Source organism: Symphalangus syndactylus, chromosome 15 (genome assembly GCF_028878055.3).
Source record: "Symphalangus syndactylus isolate Jambi chromosome 15, NHGRI_mSymSyn1-v2.1_pri, whole genome shotgun sequence".
NCBI classification, from domain to species: domain Eukaryota; kingdom Metazoa; phylum Chordata; class Mammalia; order Primates; family Hylobatidae; genus Symphalangus; species Symphalangus syndactylus.
Genome location: NC_072437.2, coordinates 98458717 through 98484430, shown reverse-complemented (window position 1 = coordinate 98484430; position 25714 = coordinate 98458717). Strand labels below are relative to the sequence as shown.

General features: G+C 40.5%; 1 protein-coding gene across 5 annotated transcripts in view; it reads left to right on the top strand.

Annotated features, from left to right (window-relative positions):
* Nucleotides 1-25714, top strand: part of STARD13 (StAR related lipid transfer domain containing 13) — a 562325-nt gene that overhangs the window by 448433 nt on the left and 88178 nt on the right. The window contains exon 1 of one of the 5 annotated variants that reach the window (XM_055244121.2): nt 9281-9748. The exons of the other annotated variants lie outside the window; for them this stretch is intronic. The gene's annotated coding sequence lies outside the window, so the exon portion shown is untranslated. Of the gene's footprint in view, nt 1-9280; nt 9749-25714 lie in introns of those variants that run through there. 5 annotated transcript variants of the gene reach the window in all.

Here is a 25714-nt window from a genome sequence, read left to right as displayed (position 1 = left end):
CCATGAAGCGGCCACATCTCCAGGTGATAGAAGTGACCTTAAATATGATGAGAATTATTATGTCCAAGCATCCTGGATCCAAACTCTGAACTACATCATAATCAAAAGAACAGAGTAAAAAAAGTTTTTAGTGTAAAAAAATAAGTCATTTGCTATATTACAAAGTGAAAGAATGTTTATAGGTTATGAGGGGACACTGTTTGGAGAGTTACAAGAGGTTGAAATAGGAGGTAGATCTTCACTGTTTTTGCTTTGTTTTGTAGAAGTAAAGCACTTGTTAGCCTTGGGGGGTTAAGACCGGCTGGGCAGAGCAGAGCCCAAGCTGCAAGCATGGGGACTTCAGCATGACTCCAACAAGGCAGAAACATGTCTGCAGATGAAACCTCAGGTCTTTTAAGGAAGAATCCTTATGTGAAAGCAAGATCCCAGCAGTCAGAGACTAGCAGGCTCAGTGAGAGGTGCTTATTTTTCCCCCCAATACTCATTCTATTCCTGAATTTTCTGATGCACTTACCTCTAAGCTGGGCAAAGCATTTTCTTGTTCACTAAATAAATTCTTTTGCAAGGAGCAACAGTCTATGTGTCTGAGGGGAAAAACTACAGTAGAACCTAATGCTTGCAAAGGACTTAAACAAGATTCTGTTTCCCTGGAAACCAAGTCCTTTCCTGCTGGTTGTACACAGTTTTTGCAGGAGGACCTGTGAAAGGAGATCAGTAGCATCTGAATCTCTTGTCAGTGATGGCCCCCTTGAAACTCAGAATGTCTGTGGTGTTTTGAAACACATCCTGGTTGTTTTAAAAACTCATACACTGCACAGCACTGGGAATATTTGGTTTCAGCTACCATTACAGGGGATGTGTGTGTGTGTATGTGCGCATGTGTGTGTGTCTGCACGTGTGTGTATCTGCGTGTGTGTGTTTGTGTGTAAGGTGATGGAAAAGAAAATCTGGGATTTATTAAAAGCTAAGGTCTTTAATAAGTTCTGAAGTCACTGAAAGGTTGTGGAGCTGGCAGATGCACTTATCACTCGGCGCGGATATTCCTGCATTTGGATTACTGGGAGCATTATAGTAGAGCAGCTAATCTTTTGTGGCCAGTGCTGCTTGCCTGTGTTGATAAGTGTGATTAACAACTTTAAAAGTCAAATACGTTAGCAAATGCCTTATAGCTGCCAGGAATGCTTGCGGCCACCCACGCTTTGCAGCAAAATGAGAAGTCAGTCTCAGGAGCTTAGGATTCCTAGACCTTTTAGATAAGTATGCCTCCAAGTTTGGTTTTTAAGTTTATTTCAACCCAATCATATAAAGTTATGTTAGAAAGCAGTCGGACATAAAACCAAAAAATGAAGAATGTGCTTTTTGTTTATGAGGTTTAAAGAGATGATGTTTATTACACTTTCAGAATCCTCTTTAAGTCTGCTTTCTCCTTAAATTTCAAAGTGAACTTTAAAAGAGATGCTAGATTTTTAAAATATTTCATCGCACAGTCGCTTGTGGTGCGAACCCCGAATGAAAGTGAAAACTCCCGTGTATATACGATTTGGGTGAGGCCGGGAGAGGTGAGGTAATCTTCAAAATAGTGGAAGAGATCCAGTTTAGAAAGTGATCACCCTGCCTTGCCACATGACCTGGGGCTTTGTTCTTTCCAAACTGCAGCTTCCTTGTTGATGCCCATTAGCATCTTAATTAAAGCAGGCCCTGTGCTAAGTGTTATACCAAGGATTTCTGGATTTCTCTGCCCAGGATTAAAGATACCACCATTGAAAATTTAAAGTATAAGCTTTGATATACAGGTCAAAGGTTAGTAGACAGTTGGGGTGAAAGGACAAGATAAGCACAGAATGAGGGTAATCAGTCCTGAAGAACAGCAGTTCCAGTTGCAAGAGGCAAATCCAATCTTGTCTTGCCATGAGCACAATGCATGAAATTGGCTTGCCCCAGCAGGTAGTTTATGCTTTCTGCCTCATTGTTGACTTTCCCTGGTCTGCGGCTGTTGAATGCCAGAACTTCACATACTTTCTCTACCTCCAGAGAGCCAGAGTAGGTTCCATTCCTTGGCAACAGAAACAAAGAGCAGACTCTCTGGAACATCAGACTTGTAGGAAAGATGCTGATGTGATGGAGATTTTGTTTATCCCTTATGTCCTTCTGAGCCTCTCTTGTGAACATAGTTAATTTTGTACTACATGATTTTGTTTTCTCTGTTTTCAATACAACTCCCCAGTGCACGGTTGACTCTTTGCCGACAAGATTTTTTTTCTCCCCCATTTCTCTCCCTCTCCTTTTGGGTAATATAAGCCAGAGTGTATAACTCTTAGAATTTTACAAATATTGAAATAGAAATCCTATATGTGCAGTGAAATGTCCACAGAGATAAGGCATTGCCGACATTTTCAAACTGTACCTGATGTGGAATGAAATTCTTAGCATTGGAATTTTATGTACCCAGCTGGCATTACTGTTACAGTTCATTGTCAGAGCACTCATGTTACAGATGTGCTGTCTGATTTTTCTTATGGAATCTTTTTAGATAAAGGGAGTTCAAAAAATCAGGGTCAATAACTCAACTAGCAAGCACATTGCCTTGATTTGCTTCATAACAAGAACGTAGCAGAGATAAGGGGTATGTTGCCTTGATCTAAAAACATGATGGTTTGACAAAACTTTCCTTTTTAAACAATACTTGCTAACAAAAAGGTGAAAATGTGCACTTTATAAGGAAGGGTAACTTTTTTCTCAGAAAAAGAAAGGCAATTTAATAATAGCAGAAATTAGATGACAGATTGTCACACCTGTTTAGGAATGTAAAATTCTGGAAAGGGATTTGCGAAGAGATTGTTTTTCAAACACACTATAAACATGAGTTTGTTTGGTTCTCCACATTACCTGGAATGCTTGCGAGTGAAGTTGAGTTGGAGGCATATGTAGTAGCCTGAGAACCTGAGAACCGCAAGTTGTGACTTGAAAATAGGCTCCATGACCCTAGAGACTGGAAAGTCCCAGAGCCCTCCTCATGCGCATCTGCACCTGCCCACACCTGCCTGCAGGACCCCTGAGGATTAATACATGTCGCTGCTCATGTAGGCTCTGGGTGCCTGTGTGCCCAAGCAACTCAGTGTCCAAATCTGAAAGGTTGACATTTCTATTGCTGTAAATAAGAATAATTCAACAGTAGAAAGTGGCTTTATTTTCTGCTTAAAATGGGAGTAGAAAACAAGGCAGGCATGCTCTGGATATCTGTGCATATGCTAAAGGAACAGTTGGTCATGAAGTAAGAGACTTAAATTCTACTTAATAAATGTTTTCATTTGTGAGTTTGTGCGGGTTCACTCACCCATCTTTTCTACCACGCTGCTCGGGTTGTAAGGCTGTTGGAGAGGTACAGAGGGACAAATCTGTCAGCTTCAGGGGGACAGGTGAGCCACTCAAAAAGGCACGCTTCTGACGCCATTCTGGAGTGGTGCTGGTTCCTTGGTCTGGTCCCCTGAAACCACACTTTTGACTACAATAGTCACTGGGGTTCCACTGAGCTAATTTGTTATTAGCTTTCTAATTTGTTTATTTGAAAATCTCCAAGACATATTGTCCAATGAACAGGGTAAGTCTGAGAATAATACATATATTATGATTCTGTTTCAGTGAAAAACAATTCTTATGGGTGTATAACATGGGTGTATATGTACAAGTATGTATAGACATATGTGTATATTTTACATACATAAGATATATGTATGAATATGTGTCATGCACACACACACACACACACACACAGAGTCAGCTCTCTCTGTCCATGGATTCCAAATCTGTAGATTCAACTGGGAATTGAAAAAATGTTATTTTAAAAATTGTGTCTTATTGAACATGTACAGACTTCTTTCCCTCGCCATTATCCCCTCAACAATATACAGTAGAACAGCTGTGTACATAGCATTTACACTGTGCTAGGTATGATAAGTAATTTAGTGATGATTTAAGGTATACAAGAGGATGTATGTAGGTTAAATGCAAATACTATCCCACTTTGAATCAGGGACTTGAGAATCTGTGGATTTTGATATCTGTGGGGATCCTGGAACCAATGCCCCTTGGTGTCTGATATCACAGATATCAAAACCCACACATATAACAAGCGTGTGATATATGCATAACAAGTTTGGAAGGATACACACCAAACTGTTAATAGTGACTACTTTCAAGGAGACAAGGGAAATTTGAAGTTAGGAATAAAAACGGACTTTTACTTTTTTAGGCTATGCTTCTGCATTGTTTAAATATTTTCAATGAGCATTATTTGGTATCATTAAAATATTTTAAAAAGATATTTTAAATAATATTTTTATTTTAATATCTTTCATGTTTTATGTAATATTTTTATTTTAAAATATTTTTAAAATAATATATTAAAAGATTTTTTATTAGCTACTAGAGTGTGTTAGATATTCTTTGATTTCACTTTGTGAAGTTAAAAATAATTTACTAAAAAGGAATGATCCAGTCCTATACAATAACTATATTTTCATATTTATAATATTCATAGCATAATGCAAATAATGTAGAGTGCATTTCCAGTGGGTTTTTGTTTTCTCATTCCTTTATGTCAAGAAATTGGTGAATTTCTTGGTATCCAAGATCTAAACCAAAATATATGACCAAAAGAAACAGAGAAATGGTAACAACAGGGCTTGAAACGGCCAATTCTGATGTGGAGGTGCCCTCTTTAGAATGCCAGCTAAACTGTTGGTCTACCAGATTTTGAATGGTTGATTAGATGCTAGCAGCATCTGCAGGATAGCTTAACCTAAGTGTTAAATAACACACGATATCGCACCCTATTTGCTCAAGTATTTCAAATTGCAGGCATTAATACAATTAGCAGTTCTTACAGAGAATTCTCAATTTCTTGATTTGTGGTTAATCAAAGTCAATCTTTTAAGTGTAGTCATAATCACCTATATTTTAAATCACCTGTGTTTTATTCCATTCTAACTATGGAATGATAGTATGTATTGAATGCTTATGCTAAGCTCTGGGGCAAGCATTTTACGTACATTAACGCATTAAATCTGTACAACAACCCTAAGATGTGTACCAGTATTATCTATTCAACAATGAGAGACTGCAGGCAACTTGTTCAGATTCACACAGCTTGTACCGTCAGAGCTAAGATTAGAATTCAGGCATTTGGGCATTAAGTGCAGTTTTTGTATTGCACAGTAAGGGGAGCACACTCTTATCCATGAAGTCATACTGCCCTCACTAGCTGTGAAATACTGTTCTTCATTTACTCTTGCAGGAATTTGCAAATTGTCTGCAACCTGTTACTTTGTAAGGGTTCCTCCCTCGATGTGCAGTAAGTTCTGCTTCCTCAGTGTGCTCAGTGTGCTCTCCTCTCTGCAGAGCTGATGTTTAATAGTCAGACCTGGCTCTTTGCAAAAAAGAAAACAAAGTTCCCAAGGAGCCATATTCATTGCCTCTAGGATCCTTCCTACCTTGCCCCTTCAAAGAACACCGTGGCTGTTGTCGACCCCAGCGTCTGCTGTTGAAGCTGCACACCCACTCTGTGCATGAAACTGGACTCTTTTTTTTTTTTTAAGACAGGATCTTGGTCTATCACTGAGCTGGAATGCAGTGGCATGATCACAGCTCACTGCAGTCTCTACCTCCTAGGCTCAAGTGATCCTCACACCTCAGCCTCCCCAGTAGCTAAAACTCCAGGTGCATGCTGCCACACCTAGCTAATTTTTAATTTTTTTGTAGAGACAGGGTGTCTCTGTGTTGCCTAGGCTGGTCTTGAGCTCCTGGGCTGAAGTGATCCTCCCACCTCGGCCTCCCAAAGTGTTGGGAGTGCAGGCGTGAGCCACTACAGCTGGTCTTGGACTCTGCTTCTTGTATATGGTCATTCAAGATGTCCTGTCATTGAAAAGAAAGGGAATGATGATTGAAATATTGGTCCCTCACTTAAGGATGGCAGGACTGAGGACCGGCAGATCTGTCCTAATTGTTGTTGCTGTGTTCAGTTTATGAACTTTCACTGCACTTACACCTAGATACTGCTTGGAATGGTTAATTGGCTTCTTAGGCCCTGGAATTTGGAAAAAAAAAAAGAGAGAGAGAGAGAGAAGATTCAGAAATCATGCTTTTTGCTTTGCCATCTGGTATGATTCTTAAAGGCATTTTTAGGTCCCCAATATGGGTAGTGTTGCTGTTTGTTCCTTTCCAATCCTCATTGGCTCAGGCACACAGGTTCTGGGCTTTTGATTATGAAATTGATCAAGGCTGGATGAGGCAGATTTCTGGCACCTTTGAGTCAGTGGTTGTGGGCAGAGACACCATATACATTTGCGTAGGTTGTACACTGCACAGCTCTAGGTTGTCCTGGTCATGGGGAACGCAGGTGCCAATATGGAGGTACCACATAAGTCCTGAGGTCCCCACCCATGCACATTCCGCTCTCCAATATTTTCCTTCCTTTGCCATAAATTGAATCCCTGTCTAAAACTTCTCTTCTAGGCATACTTCCTGACCACTAGCAATCTGGTGCCTATCACCAACATGTTACAACAATTGTCTTGTTGCTGTATGTGTATTTTAAATGGCTGCAAAAATATTTCACTATGTGGCCGTACCATAATTTATTTGTAAGTTCCCTATTGGTGAGCACTGAGGTAATTTGCAATCTTTCGCAATGACAAATGCTGAAATTAAAACTTGACTGTGTGTACACCTGTCTGCAAATACTTCCAGGAAAAGTTCCTCAAGATGGGATTTCCTAAGACATATCTCCCTTGACTAGCATGTCTTTCTGGTTGCCTCTAGCACTCTTCCTGTTTTCAACCTGTCCTCCTAGTTCAGCCTTCATGACCTCTTGCTGAAATAATTGCCATGGACTCCTGAGTGGAGCCGTCTGCCTACGCTTCCCTTTAGAATCCATCCTTAACGTGGTTTCTAGATCTCACTGCTCAGACTGTGTTACACTTGTGCTCTAAAACCCCCAAGGGTTCACAATTGCTGCCTGAGCTGGTATGAACTCCCTGTACCCTCTCCTAGCATCCAAGGCCATCCCATATATGGTTCCGCCCTATCTTTGGTGACTCATTTGCTTGATTTCCCCCACGTGTTCCCTGTACTTCAGCAGCACCAGAAGGTTCCTGAGTCCCTGAGCTTGCCTTGCCTCCTGTTTCTTTGGGTGCCTTAGAGCTCACTCCCTACTTGGAAGTGTCCTTCTCTCTCCAGGGTCCTCCCTCGTCTCTGCCTGTGTGCCCTCATGCTACCACCCCGTCATGTTTTCTAGATTCTCCCACTCCCCAACCTAGAATCCTTCCACCTCCCGCTGTCCTCATAGCCTGCTTTAGGTTATAATTTCATTTCATGTACCCTTGCAGACCACCTGTGCCAGAGAGAGCTGGCAGCATGCAACCTCTGAAGCAGCTAGCATGGAATGTCTTGCACATTTTAGGAGGTTTTTTTAAAAGGATTTATTAGATAAGATCTTTGCAATTGACAAATTCTCTTACCCAAAATTGGCATAATCCTTTAGCTTGGGGAGAAGAGATCACACACATGAAAACTATTATGAAAGTAGTGAATTTCCCAATATATTTAGTCAAGAGCACAGAGGCTTATTGGCAGTGAGGTGCCAGGCAGGGTAGGAGCAGGAGCAGCCCCTATAATCTGCCTTTCCTGGGCGGGGCAGGGTCACAGATGCCTGTCACACAGCCTGCGTGGAGCAGGGCCTGCTGGATTGGAAAGCTGACTTCTGGCCAGCTACAGCAAGCAAAGACTTGCAACACCATGTGGGAAGAATTGACCCTAACAATCCATGTGCTTTCATTAAAGGGATGTTTACAAACATCCTGGTTCTTGACTCAAGTTCATTGTCACAGAATGACGTTCTCATGGAGGAAGTGGGAAAGGGGTGGAGTTGAGGGGTGAGTGTAGAAAGCTGGACGAAATCAGGGGACCCTGAACAAAATCTCTCGTGTTACTTTTCAGTTACTCAGAAAGCCTCTCTCCCTACAAATCTCTACAAGGTTGAGACACACAGGCACTCTCAACCTTGAAGTATCTGATTTTACAACTTCAGACTCAGGCTTCTCACAATACTCTATACTCCCTCTCTTAGAGTGAGTACCTCTTATCTAGTTCAAGGTCTCATTCATTCTCTTATTTGACAGACACCAATTGCGTGTGTTCTTGCCTTTAAGGAGCTCGCTGACTAATGGCAGATGCCAATTCTAGGGTTCTATTGAGTGAGAGTGGAAAGAGAACTAAGGTATCAAACTTTTGCTACTCAGCCCCACTCTGCCCTATGCTTACTTTGTATTCTCCCTCACTGTGGAGTTCAAACATTTAAAATCTGAGTGACTGTTATCCTCAGCATGCACTGTATACTCTGCACGTTGCTCCCGGAATCCTTTTATCTTTAGCTCTCCTTATCACAGGCAGTGGTAGTTTGGTATCATCCTCTGCCAGATTAAACATGTATATTTATTTAATATTCTCTCTGTTGTTGAAAATAACAATACGAATGTTGCATAATAACAACAAAGTTCTTTATCATCTTCATTTGATCTGCTGTCATCTGTGAGGTCTCCAGAGCATACTCTGTGCCTTCCATGTTTGAGGACACTGCCAAGAAATAAAACTGAGACTGGAATCCAGATCCTCTGACTGTGAATCCTAGTACAGTATTCCAATATATAGCCTTAGTTTAGGAACACTCACTTTTTCTATTCATAGTAAACGTGTGGCCTCCACTCACTGATAAGGTGAGATTACCATTGAGCATGCAGAGTACGAAAGTCTACAATGCATTGTTTGTCGTGCTCACTTACAGAGCAGACTGATTGTTCCACAGTCACCTGTTCAATCCCACTTGGTAGCAGTTAACCCAGAGAAGAAATTACCTCTCATCTGGAACCTGAAATGCATCCCATGCATTCTCCTGATTCACCAAGTTCATTGGCAGTGTAAATACCAGCAAATCCTGTTGCCAACTGAGGGTGTAATGTCATCAGAATGTGAAGGATGACCTGAGTTTTTTAAGGATACAAAATTAAATGTGCACTAGTTTTGTTATATCCTATTTTGGCACTTTCTCCTTTTCCATTTTCCCCTTGGAATTGGTTTGCACAATTTTAACAGATTAAAAATTATTTATGGGTGTGTGTGTGTGTGTGTGTGTGTGTGTATGTGTGTGTTTCAGTCATGGGCATCTTCTTTTGAGTCTTATTAGGCATGGAAAAACCTAAGCTTGGTTTAAAACACTTCCTCCCTTCCTGTGAAGTTTTAGGCTAACTTAAAATGGGATGTGTTATATAAGGAAGGCACCTGACACTAGCGGTGGGGGTGCCTAGGCGAAGGAGCGCCCCTCTTGGTTTGCGATAGACTGGCAGTGTTTCCTCTGGTATGTGCCAGAGCGGCAGAGCCAGTTTTAAAAAGAGGATTTATAGGAAATCCAGCTGTGAGTTTTCATTTTTTTCTCTTAGAGCTGGAGGCGGGGCCAAAACCAACCTCAAACCAGGCACACCATTGATCAGGCTAGAATGATGTGGACCAGTCTCACAGGCAGCAGCCAAGCACAGAGGAAATATTAGCTGGCAGAGATAACGAAGAGAAAACACTCGGTGACAGATGCACCATCTGTCAGTTTCTGAGGAGCAGTTTTCAAGAAAGCTGAAAATGAATTGAAGAAGAGAGGGGTTTTGTTTGAAAGGTACAGCACAGCCTAAGGACAATTTTAAACAAAGTAAGTTTGTGTTCCATAGAAAAAGAGGTTGCGGTGGTGGGAAAGACAACAGTTACTTCCTATGTAGATTGTGAGTTTTGTCATTGATATAAAAAGTTTTCTTTGTAGTGGACTTGATATTTACAACATTCTATTAACAAGAACTTGATTTAAAATTAAAAAGCAGAGACTGTCATTTTGGCTACTCTAGAAACATTTGCAAGTTACAGTTAGATTTATTTTACTTTTATTTAATCTCAGAGAGAATTGTTTTTATCTCAGACTAGAGATATAGATAAGGCCTGCCTGCCTGCCTGCCTGCCTTCCTTCCTTCCTTCCTTCCTTCCTTCCTTCTCTCTCTATTTATAACAATGGGCAAAATTATTTGTATCTTTCCTCAAAGGCAGTTTATTAAGAAAGCAACCCACCTTTCAGATTGACGAGGTTGGCAGTAAATACTTTGTATTAAGACGCTTAATTCCATGGGCTACGTTACTTAAATAGCTATGAATATGACCTGGACTTCCTACGAGCCTTCCAAATAATGTTATTGGTGTTGACATCATTTTTAAAGGAAGCTGCTTCTGGATCTTCTGTAGTTTATCTTTCTCAAAAAGTCTGTTACCCTCCTTCAGAACATAAACTACCATATGAAACAATCCTGCTATTTATGTTTAATACATTTTCCAACGGCTTCGTTTTCAAAGTTGGACTTGGGCTGTTGGTAATGGTATGTTACCTCTAAGTGGTTTGCGTTCGATGTCATATGTCGCATGTCTTATTAGGCCAGGATTTGTCCAATTCCAAGGGGATCTAAAGCAGTGATTGAGAATGATAAGATTCTATGAGCGATAGCACAAAGTTTTCAAGGGGCTCACAGGAGCTCCTTTATTGGAAAAAGTCAATTCTCTTACAATTTACACAGGCGGAAAGGGACTTATTTTGCATCTGCGTTAGCAGGCTGTCTAGTCCAAACCAGAAGTGGAAGCGCTGGCTGTAAACTCGCCAAAGTAGAAACCACTCAGTGTTATGGCCCAATATGGATGTCAGAGCCCTGGAGCATGTGTGGGAAAATGGCCACAGGCCAACGTCTGGAATCATTTATCTTCCGGTAGAGCCAAGAGGACAACTGTTTTATGCGTTTTGCAGAAATCCTTGCTGATTGATTTCATTTACATAGAGCTGGTGCAGAGACTGATGGTGAGGACAACTATAAATGGGAGAGAAATATTGATCTATTTCTGCTTCTCCTGACATCCTGGTCTCATTAGTGTTCTTAGCACCTTTGAATGAGATTATGCCGTTACTGACAGCCATATGGTTTCTATGGGGTTCTTTCCACGCGTCTCATAAGAAATGTGACGTCTTTTCTTATTGGGGAAATCAGAAACTGAAAGTTGAAGATTTTGTTGTCCTGTCTTTTCATTAGCTTAGCCTGTTTCCTACAGTCTAAATGTGAAAAATGAGAGGAAGGAAATATCAGTAGACAGAGTTCTTTGTATACTCCGTGCAACCTATGTAGTCATTTAGAGATGTGCGTCTGATACTCTTTGTGAAATACTGGAACATACTATTGTTGATGTGTAGATTCATATCTGCATGTGAAGGAATCATCCATGCCAACCAGTATGTTCTGCATGAGCTAAACTCACATATGCTGACACATGCTGACATGTGACAAGGTAGCATCCGGATCTGTTTTTCTAATGTGTAAAAGAATTTTGCCAACTTCTGACAGTACCCCCGTCAGACCTTATGGAGACGTTTTTAATTTATTTCAACGACCAAGGTAACAGTCAGAAGCCTTGGATTTCAGACACTACCCTTATGCTGCCTAATTTTGTGACCTTGAGGAAGATAATTAACCTTTTGATAAATCTATTTCACTGCTTACAAATATAGTGAATAATTATAGCCATTTTTGTCTCCCAGAGACATTTCAAATGTCAGTAAGACATTTATAATGCAACTTGTGCTATTAGCTTTTGGTACGTATGCCATTAATGAAATTGCCTCCACTCTCTTAGACAGAACTTCTGCATTACACTGAAAAAGCTGAAAACTTTAGCCTTTTAAAGTTAAAACAAAATTAAAAACAAAATTCTATAATCTTATGTAGTAGTACTTTTGTTTATAGGAGGCTGCTCTTGAAGGTATTTGCATCTATTTTTTTCTCTTCGTAGAATAATTATTTGATTTCCTCATCAAGATTCTCAGCATTGTGTAAGACTAGTCATTTCCTCAAACAGGTTGAAGTTTTAAAAATCGGGCTAAAATTGGTGTGATGCTGCTTTGATTTAGTATGGTTGAATATATGTAATTTTTAAACTTCCTAATGTAAAGAAAATGGATAATAGTGCAGATTAAGGTACCTAATATTTTCTCACATTTTATAGATACATAAATATACCATACAAATAAATATGTGCTAATCTTCATATATATACACACACACATGCACTTCGTCTTTCAAAATAATCCAGTAAAACTGATAGCATAGCAGCATATAAGATACTAAAAGATAGGAGTGATTAGTGTGTTTTCATTTTAAATCCTTTTCATTTTACATGATGAAAATGATCGCAGCTTAGTGTAGTGCAAAGGACATCAGAAGCCAGACCTGCCAGTCTCAGCTGCCAGTACAGAGATTCTAAAGGCCACCACGCATCCTGTTCTGTGAACACAGGTGCGTGGTGGCCCCTAGAATCTCAAAGCGTGGCAGCCTTGGGAGCCACACCATTCAAGTGTGCTCTTCTGCTGCAGTGTGGGAATCGGAATGTGTGCCTTACCGTAGCACGAGGTGGTTGGGAGGTTCATATGACATAATGTGCATGAAAATGCTTTGGAAACTTTCAGGCCATTTAAAGTCACTAATTGAACTTCAACAACTTCTTTGCTCCTGGAATATTCCTTTCTTCCCTTTCTTAATAAATTCTGCCCATCATTCAAAGGCTTCTCTTAGCTCTTTTTTGATCTCCTCAAAGGTTTCTTTGGAGGCCCCAGAGTCCCTCTCAGAAAGAGGAAGTGAGCAAATTTTGCCACCCATGTCCCTCCTGCCTGACCCACCAGATGACTTCATTATTACACCCCATGTTTTCACACCTCCACGCTCTGCCCAGTTCTGTCCCTGTGCTCCACTAAATATTTTCTCTACCACTTGCCAACATCCTCCTCCTCCTCCAAAGCTACCTTAAACATCACTTGCCTTTGAAACCTTCCCCACCACCATTCCTCCACAGAGCTAGAGCCTTTCTTCATTCATGGTTCCAAACTTCGAATCAAGGCTTTATCTTGTTCTACTTCATTCTTTATTTACACATCTTCCTTCCTCCCTAGGCTCCACAAAGACAGGCCAGGTACCATGCTGCTTTGACTCCCTGGTGCTTGCCGTAGTTTCTCATGTCTGGTTGGTGTTCAAGTAATGTTTGTCAAGTGAATGAGAAAGTCAGTCTTTCCATACCATTTCTTTGTGGGGTCCTGTCATTACACATCTTCTGGGACAGAACCCTGGTACCCATTTGTGTGTCTGGAATAAATTGTCCCTTATAGCATAACACCAGATAGCCTGTTGTCAGCTGGGAACCTGAGATTCCAAGAATGCAAAACCTTACATCTAATCACCATCAGATTAACTATTAACCTACTAGTCCTATCTGAATCCTACTAATCATAGTTAGGTAACTAAACATTAAAACTATCATCCAACTGTCTCTATTCTGAGAGAGCCTTGGCATATCTGTGACTAGCTGTGTTTTAAAAAGAAAATCTGACCATCTTTTTGAAAGGCAGTTTGGCAGCATTTATCAAGATCCTCTGATCCAATAATTCTCCTAGGAAATTATCCTAACGAAATGGTTTCATAAAAATGTAGACAAAGCTTTCCGAACAAAGATGTTCAGCATGATGTTATTTGTAAATAATATGAAAAATGGCAAATAAGCGACCAGTGTTACTTTTATAATCAAATAAAAATTCTTAAGAATCCAAAGGTTTCCTGACAGATTATGTACGAATTATGTTGACCATAAGGCCTCCATTTTTAGGTTCTTTACACAGAATCAAGGATATACTTGGAGCAATCAAGTTGAGCGACTACTTTTTTACTACTCTCCCTTCTTTTTAAATTTAGAAATTGTTGAAAATAAGGTAACCTTTGAGGCCAGAATTTGAAAATTCTTTGACAGAACAATAATCTGAGTATCAGAAGGGGCCTAGAAGGCCTGCCTCAACCATTTTCATTTAAAAATTGACTGCATGGAGAGCTGGAGATTCAAACTGGTTTAACTTTGCTCTTTAGCTGAGGTTTAAAACAGTTAAAAAGAAAATTTGAGTCTACTTGTTCAAATACTATGAAGAAAGCTATGTAAATTGTGGAAGTTTTTTGGCAATCTCTCATTTAATCTCTTTTTACATGGAATAACTGGCAGAGGTAAAGCCATGTTATCATAGTATATTCTACATGTTACATCGGGATAAACCACAAGAATACCAGAAATAATCACTGACCAAAATAGGTTCATGTAGTCGGTTGAACACGGGATTTGATGGGGCCATGCCACTGAGATACACCATCCATCACCACATCTGTGCTCAGTGTGGGAGGGTTTCTGTTTCCAATTCTTGGAATAATACTTAAAGTGCATCCCCAAGCATAATGCCACCCCCTGAAGCTCTTGGTACAGGGGCCAGAGCTAAGGATTGCTAGTGGGCAGGAACATTTCCATCTCATCCCAAAAGTGCAGAGAAGCACATTGCTTCTTTAAGCATGTTTCTATTTTTTTATTTTTTTATTTATTATTTATTTATTTATTTTTGAGACGGAGTCTGGCTCCGTCACCCAAGCTGGAGTGCAGTGGCAAGACCTCGGCTCACTGCCAGCTCTGCCTCCCAGGTTCACGCCATTCTCCCACCTCAGCTTCCCGAGTAGCTGGGACCACAGGTGCCCGCCACCATGCCCGGCTAATTTTTTGTATTTTTTTTTTTTTTAGTAGAGACGGGGTTTCACCGTGTTAGCCAGGATGGTCTGGATCTCCTGACCTCGTGATCTGCCCACCTCGGCCTCCCAAAGTGCTGGGATTACAGGCGTGAGCCACCACGCCCGGCCCTTTAAGCATGTTTCTAAATGGTCCTGTTCAGTTGTGTTCCACGTGCAACAACACAAAAGGTGGGTGCAAGTCCTCTGCTTCAGAGAGTTCACTGTTTAAAAGGTGAAGGAGTGCCAACTTCCAAAGTGAATAGAAACACAGTAATACACATACGGGTAAGCCCCCAGTAGGGCAACAGCCAAGCATACATGCAATGTCAGTGGTGGCAGGTTAGGGGTGGAAGGAGCAGGGGGAAGTGGAGTCCTGAGAAATTCACTACAGGGAACTTAAGTGTTAATGACCAGGAGAGCACCTTGAAGTGGTCCCGTTGTTGGTGACGCTTTGGAAGACTGAAGCAGCCTTCATGGGGCTGGCACGGTAGCTCCTGCCTTGCCAAGGGCTTCCACATACAGAAGGTGGGTGGCACAGGGATGAATAGGTCATTTACCTGAGCTTGAGCTGAGCCAGGCTGGTTAGGGGAGCTGGATGTGAATGACAGAGCAAGCTGCTGGCTGAAGAAAGCTTCACTATCCTCCAGCCCCAGGAACCCTTAGGGGATGGCAGGGAAGGGCATGAGCTCTGTCAGCAACCACAGGGCTAGAAGGGGGCATGTGCAGTTACCTTCAGCCTCTGTGGGGCCTCCCCAAAGACCTGTTTATTCTGCACTCAGCAAAGGGAAAGAGGATCCTGTCTGAATTTGTTGCTCATGGGCCCAGATTTCACACATGGTCTACTGCCTCAGCGAAGATTATGCCATAAAAACTTCTTGGAATTATTGGTTCTCTACTCCCCAAAGGAAAACAGTGATTTAGAACAGTCTCCTGAGAACCGCTGTTCTTCTCACATGTGCTTATTATCCTGTATCCTGGGCCGTTGGTACCAGGCCCGGCCAATGACTGGCTGTATATACATTACGAGACATGCCTAAGGAGGAGAAACCCAGCAAGCAGATGAGATAGAATTTCTTAAACTAACCATAAATTACTCCATGAAAAGAACCCTTATGTAACACTGAGGCATCCTGATTAGTGTTCTTTGGGCCTTGCAATTACCTGAATGAAACCACAAAATAGTTAAACAACAATATTGGGAACTCAGTTTCAATAAAAGCTGTTTATATTTAGCTGAGTATCAAACTCCAAAATAAGTGACCTCCCTGTGCCAGGCATTCTAGCAGAGCAGAAGTTATTTTTATCTTTAGAGTTTCTTGTAAAGTCTTCTGCTTCATGTTAGCTTAAATTATAGCTTTATGTTTCTTTTCAGTTTTGGTGACATTCACTTATTTGGTGTTGGTGTATTACTTCTACAAAGGACCTAAATGCTTATCTCACTACAGTTCTCCTCCTCCAGAACGCACAGCTAGTGACATTGTATACTTAATGCCAACAAACATTTATTGAGCATCTACTCTGTGAAAGGAACTATGAAAAGGAGACAGGCCTATAATGTCTTCTCAAGAATATTACAATCACGTCTTGGGGACAGATACGGACGCAATTCAAGAAAAAATGATTTTTGTTGTAATCAGAGGCTTAAGGCAATGTACTATGGAGCACATATTTAAATCCAATTCGAAGAATGGAAAAGCTTTATGCATGATATGAAATGTGGCCTGGAAACATCAACAGATTTCAGTAGAAGGTAAAGTAGGAAACAGATGCTCAAGATCAAAGGACGTATGTTTAGAAACACAAAGACTTTAAAGTGTGTAATGTGTTTAAAAATAGATGAGTGAACCTCAGCGTGACTATACCCTAGGATGTATGGAGAGATCACTGCACTGGGAAATGCGATTGGAAAGGGAGACAGGAGCTAGAACTTTTTAAGGGTTTTAGATGCTATTTAATAAATCACGTGTAGTTACTGACAAATTATGAGGAAGGTGGCGATTTTCAACTTGTAATTTAGGATGAATATTTTGGTAGAAAGTGCATTAGAAAAGATGCAGTAGCACCATTTATAGGTCCATTGCAATAACCCACCTGTTCATTTATTAAGTATACATTCATTAGCTATCTACTGTGTGCCAGGCCCAATTTTAGACTATAGAGACACAGGAATGAGCAAAACAGGAAAACAAAGTTTCCTGGCTCGTGGAGCTTATGCTCTAGTGGGGAAGACAGAGAGTGAATAGCATAAATAAATGAACTATGTTTATTTTAGTGATAACTGATAAAGAGAAGGAATAAAACAGGGAAAGAGGGTATGGAGGTGAGGCAGAAGGGTTAATTTCTGTACATTTTGCAATATATATTCAAGGTAATTAAGGAAGGCCTATTGGAGAAGGAACTTGAGGGAAGACCTGAAGGAAGGAGGCTTTAGGCAGGGTCTCTAAACGTCTGGAGTAAGCCTGTGTCAAGCAGAGGAGACAGATAGGGCCAAGGCTCTGATGCTGGGTGAGCCTGGGATGCTCACGAGTCGAGTAGTGAGTTGGGCGGTGTGGGCAGAAGAGGGAAAAGGAGAGAAACAAAGCATCCCTTAGTGACTGTGGGCTTGGTTAATAAAGAATAAGTCAAATACAACTTAGGTTTTTTTCCTGGATGGCTTAGGTCGACATATTTGGTGTTGAAATAGCTTTTCTTTTGTTTTGTTTTTTTGAGACAGAGTCTCACTGTCGCCCAGGCTGGAGTGCAGTGGCGCGATCTCGGCTCACTGCAACCTCCGCCTCCTGGGTTCAAGCGATTCTCCTGCCTCAGCCTCCAAGTAGCTAGGACTACAGGCGTGTGCCACCATGCCTGGCTAATTTTTTGTATTTTTAGTAGAGACAGGGTTTTATCATGTTAGTCAGGATGGTCTTGAACTCCTGACCTCATGATCCACCCATCTCAGCCTCCTAAAGTGCTGGGATTACAGGCGTGAGCCACCGCGCCAGGCCTGAAACAGCTTTTGTAAGATAGCCTTGGTGACCTCATTAAAGAAGAAGGGAAGTCAGCTAAGAATTAGCAGCCAGGGATTAGGACTGGGGATTGGAATTCAGTGGCAACGTTTTGGATTAGCTCCTGGGAGGAACAGGAAAAGGATCTAACTAATATAAGGACGGATGAGCAGGGTGTTGGCTCTACCGTAGCTTGCTGATCCATCAGGCAAGCATACATTAGCACTTACTGCGTCAGCAGCAGCACTATGTCGAATGCTGGGTGGACCGAAGTGGAATCGACTCACTGACGGACAGGAAAGAGAATATTTATAAATATATAAAGTTTGTTCCTTCATCAGATCGGAGAGAATGAGATAGCATAAATATTTAACTCTGACAATAAGCCCACTTGTGATACAAACAAGTTTTATTGGGCTGACTCTTAAGAGGTCTATTAAACACACACACACACACACACACACACACACACACACACACACACACAACTCTCTTCCTCTGTCTATAGAGATAACTCAATTCGCACCAAATAGCTATATTCTTCCAATAATTAACCCCCCCTAAATCTGTCTATAGAACTGAGTTTTCAACCAGTACGCTTACAGGGTACCTCATGTGGGGTATGAGTGTGCTCTGAATTGGTAATAGGTGTACTGAAAATATTGACCTCCTCAGTCTTGGGCTGGCTGAGCAGGACCTGGGGCGTCCAAAGGCTTGAGCTTCCCCTAGCCTAGTAGCTTATCCCAGCATGTAGTACAAACACAACGTGTGTGCCGTGTGTGCCGTGTGTGCCATGTGTGAAAGAGGCTGGGAAGCAGGCAGTGTGGCCACTCTATATTCATTTCCCCAGCACAGTGGCCCCAGCCTTTGTTGAATATACACTCATATCAGTAACAAAATCTTGAGCAGTACTCCCAATATATCTATCTTTATGTATTTTATAAGTTATACGCAGTTCTACTGTCATTAATATCTCAAGTCATAAAGGCCAAAGTTCATCAGTAATTATTTAAATCTCTATTTCAAATTGTCTTCCAGACAATTTTACACTAGTTCAGTTGGCTTCTCGTCTGGTCTAAATCTATGTTCATCATTGTTGCCTTGTAGAAGTGACTGTTAACATGGCCAGTACTAGGAGTAAGAGAATTTCAGCTTTGTCTCTTTCTTTTTGGCTACTCGTTGCTGGTAATTAATATTTTCTCTTTGTGGTTCCTCTGCAAGAATCTTTTTAAGTTGCCTCTCCATTCTGTTAGGTTTAGTTTGGCTAAAGATAAACAATGTAGCTCATAGTCTCTCAATCAAGTCCATGTCGGCTGCTGCACATCATGATGTAGGGCAGTACGGAAAGCAAGCGTGGAGGGAAGATTGCTGGGGTCAATCTTCTCTACTGTACAATCGCCACCCTCCCTCCCAGAAACCACCAGCAGGCTGGCAGCTCCAGTGAGGGCACCACCTATCATATCCTGATATTGCATACTGGCGTAACAATTTATTTCTTTAAAAATATTTATTTTATTTTTATTTATTATTATTATTATTTTTTGAGACAGAGTCTTGCTTCATTGCCCAGGTTGGAGAGTGGTGGCACAATCTCAGCTCACTTTGCCCCCCAGGTTCCAGGGATTCTTGTGCCTCAGCCTCCTGAGTAGCTGGGATTTACAGGCATGGGTCACCACGCCCAGCTAATTTTTGTAGTCTTAGTAGAGTCAGGGTTTCACCATGTTGGCCAGGCTGGTCTTGAACTCCTGACCTCAAGTGAACCACCCACCTCGGCCTCCCAAAGTGCTGGGATTACAGGCGTGAGCCACCACGCCCAGCCTAATTCTTTAAAAGTATTTTAGAATATTTTAATACAATATTTTAAACACAGATTAAACATTTCTCATATAATCATCTGAACCCTATTTTGGAGAGCATTGTTCTTGTGTCCTCTGAGTGTCTATTACCTCCCTTCTTAACCCAATGGAGAAAGCTTTTTGTTGTTATGTGTGTCCCATCTGCCAACCACAGTACAGAGCATCTCATTTCATCCTCACGGCCACCCTTTGAGGGAGAAAGATTGTCTCCATTTTACAGATGAAAAAACTGAGGCTCAGAGGGTTTATTAACTTGTACAAGTTGGCATTGCTTGTAAGAAAGAGAGACAGATTTGAAACATATGATCTTTCCCATCTTAACTACCGCCTTCCTTCACTTAGGGCTTGGGGTAATTTCCGTTCTTGTGTCTAAAGAACTAAGTCCTAGAAAATAATGAATTTTCAGATCTCAAGACACGCTTTACGATAATACCGTCGTGGGTGCTACATGTCGGCTTCCTGGCTAAAATTTCAGCATCGTTATGGCTGGTTTCTGTCCATGCGGCAAATCTGGTTGCTATGGTATCCTTCACAGAGAAAAATATTTGTCAGCTCCAGGTGGCTGGAACACCACACAGGCTTACTGATGGTGAGAATACAAGCAATGATTCAGTGAATTACAGGATAGTCTCCTGAGAGGAAAATGTGGTCCCCGGGGACTTTGATGAAGTAGCCTAGAGATGTTCACTTTGTATTTTTCCCGCTACGAAACTTCAACTTTAGTCGGTTGAGTTACAGAGACAGTGGCTAAATCTGCAAAGATGTCAGTAACAGGGGATTACTGAAACAGCGTTCCTTCCTGTGAGGGAACATATATTGCATTAAAATAAATGAATGTGTTGACGTAGTAAAATTAAATTGTCATATCCAAAGTAGTGGCAGATTAGGCATTTTAATTGTTGGTCATTGATTTAAATCATCTCCTGAGTCAGAATGTACTCTCATTGAACATGATTACATCCAGATAATGTTTTCTTCCAGTAAGAGGGAAAGAACAAAGGAAAATAAATAAAACACAGTTCACTAGAATCTCATAAAAGTTCTTGCACAAGAAGTGAAGTAGCATGGGAAAATATGCGTTCTTTTACAAAAACAAGTTTTTCCTTGAAGTCACTGCAAGATTGCTGTTCACATAACATATTGGTATGTGTATATGTTTATACAAGAGGGGGCTGCAGCCCCAGGAAAACGTAAATTAAAATCTCTATGGTAGCTGTGGTCATTTTAAAGAATGACTAACAGCATATATAATCTCCTTTCAAAAAAACAGTGAGTTGTTCATTTCTGATTTTTTTAAAAATCCATTTTCACTTTCTCCAAAGAAGCCCATAGTTGAGGGTTGAGAATCATTTTTCTTTTCATCTTAATTCTTCACTATTTTGAATTTGTTTTATATTCTGCCCAATACAAGCAAAGCATTATAGCATTGAGAAGTTTTCTATTAAAAAACATGACAAATTATATCTAGTTTCTATTAAAGCAATTTCATTCTGTGCTAAATACCTTAAAATACAATGTTTAAGTATAAACTTACTTTTACATCAAAAACAAATGCTGATTAACCTTTTAAAAATATTCTTACCATGAAAGAATCTACATTTACAAGATATGTAAATTGGGGATTTTTTTTTTTAAGTTTCAGTCAAAATATTTTTTTAATGAAAACGTTAGTCTCCTTAGTAAACTGAATTTCATAGCAGAATGTTTCCATAGTGAATATTAACCGTCTCTCCTTACTTAAATTATTTACCAAAATTCATTTAATACACAATTTTAAAGTTTTTTTTGAAGTGAAGTATATTTATGGTTCAAATATCATCAAACAAAAATATGGTATTAGGCATGGGCTATGTTCATTGCCTTCTTCATGTGGCTTTTCTGCTAAGTTTAATCCATTGAATCTAAGTCCAGATTGAGGCAAGAAGAGCTAGAAGAGTATGCATCTACCTAGCAAACACTCTGTCTTTCTTTTTCCCTGTATAAGTGAAATAAGCTCTAACACTCCTTGAGTCTCTGGGATCATTCTGGACTAGTTTGTAACAGGAAAAAAACAACATGAAAACCTCAGCTTAAAGGGCCTTTTTTTGCTTCAGCTCTAAAAGAAAAAAAAAAATGCATAATCCTATTACACTTAGTTATCAGCGCCCTTTGAAATCCTGACTACCTTGATAATCACCATGGAGCCATGTAGCACTTAGCTGGTAGAGAGCTAAATTCAATTAATAGTACAGATGACTGGATAAACCTCCTCATTTATTCTGCTGATCTCTACAATTTCTCTCTCCTGTCCTCCAAGTTAAGATCTTTTTTGTTTTGTTGTTTTGTTTTCCTGCTGCAAATACCATGTCACAGCCAACAAAAACACCACAGCAAGGCAGCTCTGAGCAGCATGGCTTTGAGGAAAGATGAGAGGCATTGGGCTTCTATATGTCCAGGTTTGAATCCTGACACTGTCGCTGGCTATGTTCTAAGCTTCCAGTTGCTCATCTCCAAAATGGCAACAGTAATGTCTACCCGAGTGTCATGAGGGTGAGAGATAATACAGTAAAGAGCCTTGAGCTGTGCTCTGTCTGCGTGTTTGTCCAACAACAACCTATTATGCTACGTTTTCATTGTTACTGTTTCTCACCTCTTAAAAAACTCTTAAAGACCATTCTGACTGGAAATAGTGTTCCCTCCTAGAACCTTCTGCAAGGAGTCAAGATCTTTGATGGTTCAACTTTTCCTTCTCCTTCTAATCACTAACAACTTTCGTTTTCATTAAGCCGTGCTTATAGATGATCTCCTTTCTTACTCCTCATTCTACATGGTGCAGTGGTGAACATGTGTATTTAGTGGCTGATTAAAGTATGAATAAATAAATGAAGAAATTATGTGAGGAATTGTTTGTCCTTTCTTCAGTTGCATTTTTATTTATAATTTATACCCTCCTTCTTTTAAAAAGATGTTTTAAAAGCTTTGCCATTTTCTCATCCACTTATTCCCATTTAGTTATGGATGAGGGCTAGAATTTGAGCAAAAGCCGTGATTTGAGTTATAGCATCCCATATGTGACTTTGGGCACCTCATTGAACCTCCTTGATCCTAGTTTCTTCCTCCATAAGATGGGAATGGTAATACTTTTTTTTTTTTTTTGAGACAGAGTTTCGCTCTTGTTGCCCACGCTGGAGTGCAATGGTGCAATCTCGGCTCACCGCAACCTCTGCCTCCGGGGTTCAAGCGATTGTCCTGCCTCAGCCTCCCAAGTAGCTGGGATTACAGGCATGTGCCACCACACCCAGCTAATTTTGTATTTTTAGTATAGTCAGCATTTCTCCATTTTAGTCAGGTTGGTCTTGAACTCCCGACCTCAGGTGATCTGCCCACCTCGGCCTCCCAAATTGTTGAGATTACAGGCATAAGCCACTGCGTCCCACTGGGAATGGTAATACCTTTTTAAAAGCTCTTGTGAGGATTAAGTGAGCCATTGCACATAAAGCATTTAGCATCACACCTGACACCTGATATCAACAATAACAATGCAGATATCTTTAAGCAGAATATTTGAATGGCATATGCATATGAGAATTAGAAAAACAGTTGAATGGCTTTCACAGGTCCTATAAACTTTCCTCGTACAACTTATATCAGGGCAAATACTCCTGAATATGCATTAAAAAACCTGCAGCATTCTCACAAATTCAACAAATTCCAGTAACAACTGTGGATGATTATGATTAACTAATTAAGGAATAAGAGAAGGAAAGTTGTCGATGTACTGTTTTAGCTTCTAAGTAGCATATTCCCTGTTTAGTAAGTACTGCAATTAGAGCCAATGTTTATTTCCAAACTACAAAATGCAAAAAGCTCTAGAAATGTTTTTTTGTTTTTTCAGTACTATTTCATGAATTGCCAACAAGTTTTACCATGCCCCTGTGTGCCTAACACCGGGTTAATTGCTAAGGGAACTGCCAAAAAACAGAGACTCCAGCTCACAGACTCCTGTAACCTGATTTCAGAGAATGCCATCCAAGGCCATGTGCACCAAGGGCCAGATTGCCCGGCTGATTTGCAGGCTGGCTGCAGTCTGAGGCCATTTCTCCAGCCGTTTTAATAACTGTCTTACAATAACTGACTGCCTTGCAAAATGCAGTTTTATTTATCTCCCAATATCAGAATCCTGCTTGCCTTCTCATTTGTATTAGAATTGGATTACAAAACAGGGAGAAATCAACATGTTACCTTTAAGAATAAAATTGAAAATGAACAATCAGTTGAGGTTGACGTCAGGGACAAAGACATTGCTGAGGCTGTGGTCTCGGATGTTTAGCTAGCTGTGTCGGAGACCACAATATGAAATTTATAAACCATTTGGATTAGAGCTCATCAACCATGCTTTCCTAGCAACGAAGTGCAAGGGCAATCTTAACTTTCCTACAATGTTCATGTGGATTTTTCTGGATTCAGTTAGCACGGGTGTGGCTTTTGTCTGTAATCACATAGCCAGGACATCCGTGTGTGGTTGACCTTCTCTAGAGTCCCGTGACATTGTTCCAAAGAGACATTAATGTCACTGACTTCAACACAACATTTCATCTCAGAAATCACAGGATTGTAGAGCATTAAAAGCATTACAAGACTCTAAAAGAGCCCTCATTTTACTGGTGAGAAGATTAAAATCAGATAGGGTAAAGTTTTGTGCCCAAGGTCACACAACTAGCTAGCCACGTTGTTAATAAACCTTTCAGTAACAATAATAGATGGGGTCTGTGACCAACCAAGTATTAAATCGTTTTTTAAAAATTAAAAGCATTCAGAAGTTACTTAACTTACCATCTAATAATCCATAGTGGGCCAATCATAAAATCTGCCCAAAGAAAAATACACTTAAAAAGCTGAAAACCGCGTAGTTTTCGACATGACCTTACTTTAGTAATTGTTTATGTTGTAACTTATTAAAATAAACATACCTTGTAAATTGTTTACAAAATCCCGACATCTTTTTGGAAACAAGTATAATAAGGCATTGCAGTAATACTTGGTATTTTGTTTGTGTATTTTTGTATGCTGATATTTTGGGGTTTTTTTGAATGCTGGTATTTCTAAGACTGTGTAATTTATATTGAGTACTTTAATAAACGGGTGTAGTGGCCGGGCACAGTGGCTCACGCCTGTAATCCCAGCACTTTGGGAGGCCAAGGCCGGTGGATCACAAGGTCAGGAGTTCGAGACCAGCCTGGCCAACATGGTGAAACTCCATCTCTACTAAAATACAAAATTTAGCCAGGCGTGGTGGTATGTGCCTGTAATCCCAGCTACTCAGGAGGCTGAGACAGGAGAATTGCTTGAACCCTGGAAGCGGAGGTTGCAGTGAGCCAAGATTGTGCCATTGCACTCCAGCCTGGGCAATAGAGTGAGACTTGGTCTCAAAAAAAAAAAAAAAGAAAGAAAAGAAAAAGAAATGGGTGCAATATTCCAACAGTATATCATTTATTTTTCGTCTCTCGTGGTGGTGCTAAGAACCACATGCTTAAAAACCCTTGGGGTTTTGTTTTCATGCCTGTCTCAGGAAATCCTTAAAATATATTTTATTATTCTTTTTGAGACAGGGTCTTGCTATGAGACCCTGGCTGGAGTACAGTGATAGGATCATAGCTTACTGCAGCCTCTACCTGCCGGGCTCAAACAATCCTCCCACTTCAGCCTCCCAAGTAACTGAAGCCACATCTGGGCTAAATTTTTTTCATTTTTTTTTTTTTGTAGAGACAGAGTTTCATTGTGTTCTTGAACTCCTGGGCTCAAGGGACCCTCCCTCATTGGCCTTCCAAAGTGCTAGGATTACAGGCGTGAGCCATCGCACCCAGCCTATCCTTAAAATATTTTTAACTAAACCAGATTTAGGGTAAAATAAAGCCCAAATTGGTATTCACTAGCCATGATAGACCTTTAGTCATCGATTAACGTGAACTTACTGGGTGATTATAGGGTATCTAGTATAATGAGAAGGTTGTTTTGTCCCAAAGGGGATCAGGAAGCTAAATTTTAAAATAACATAAATCTAGAGTTAAGTTTGGGATCATTATTTTTACAATAGTATATAAAATGGCTTAGAGTGGGTTGCAGTTGAAAGTAAGATGCTGTTTCAGGTGGTACATTTCGATCAGTGACTTCTGCTGAGCTCCTGCTAGAAACT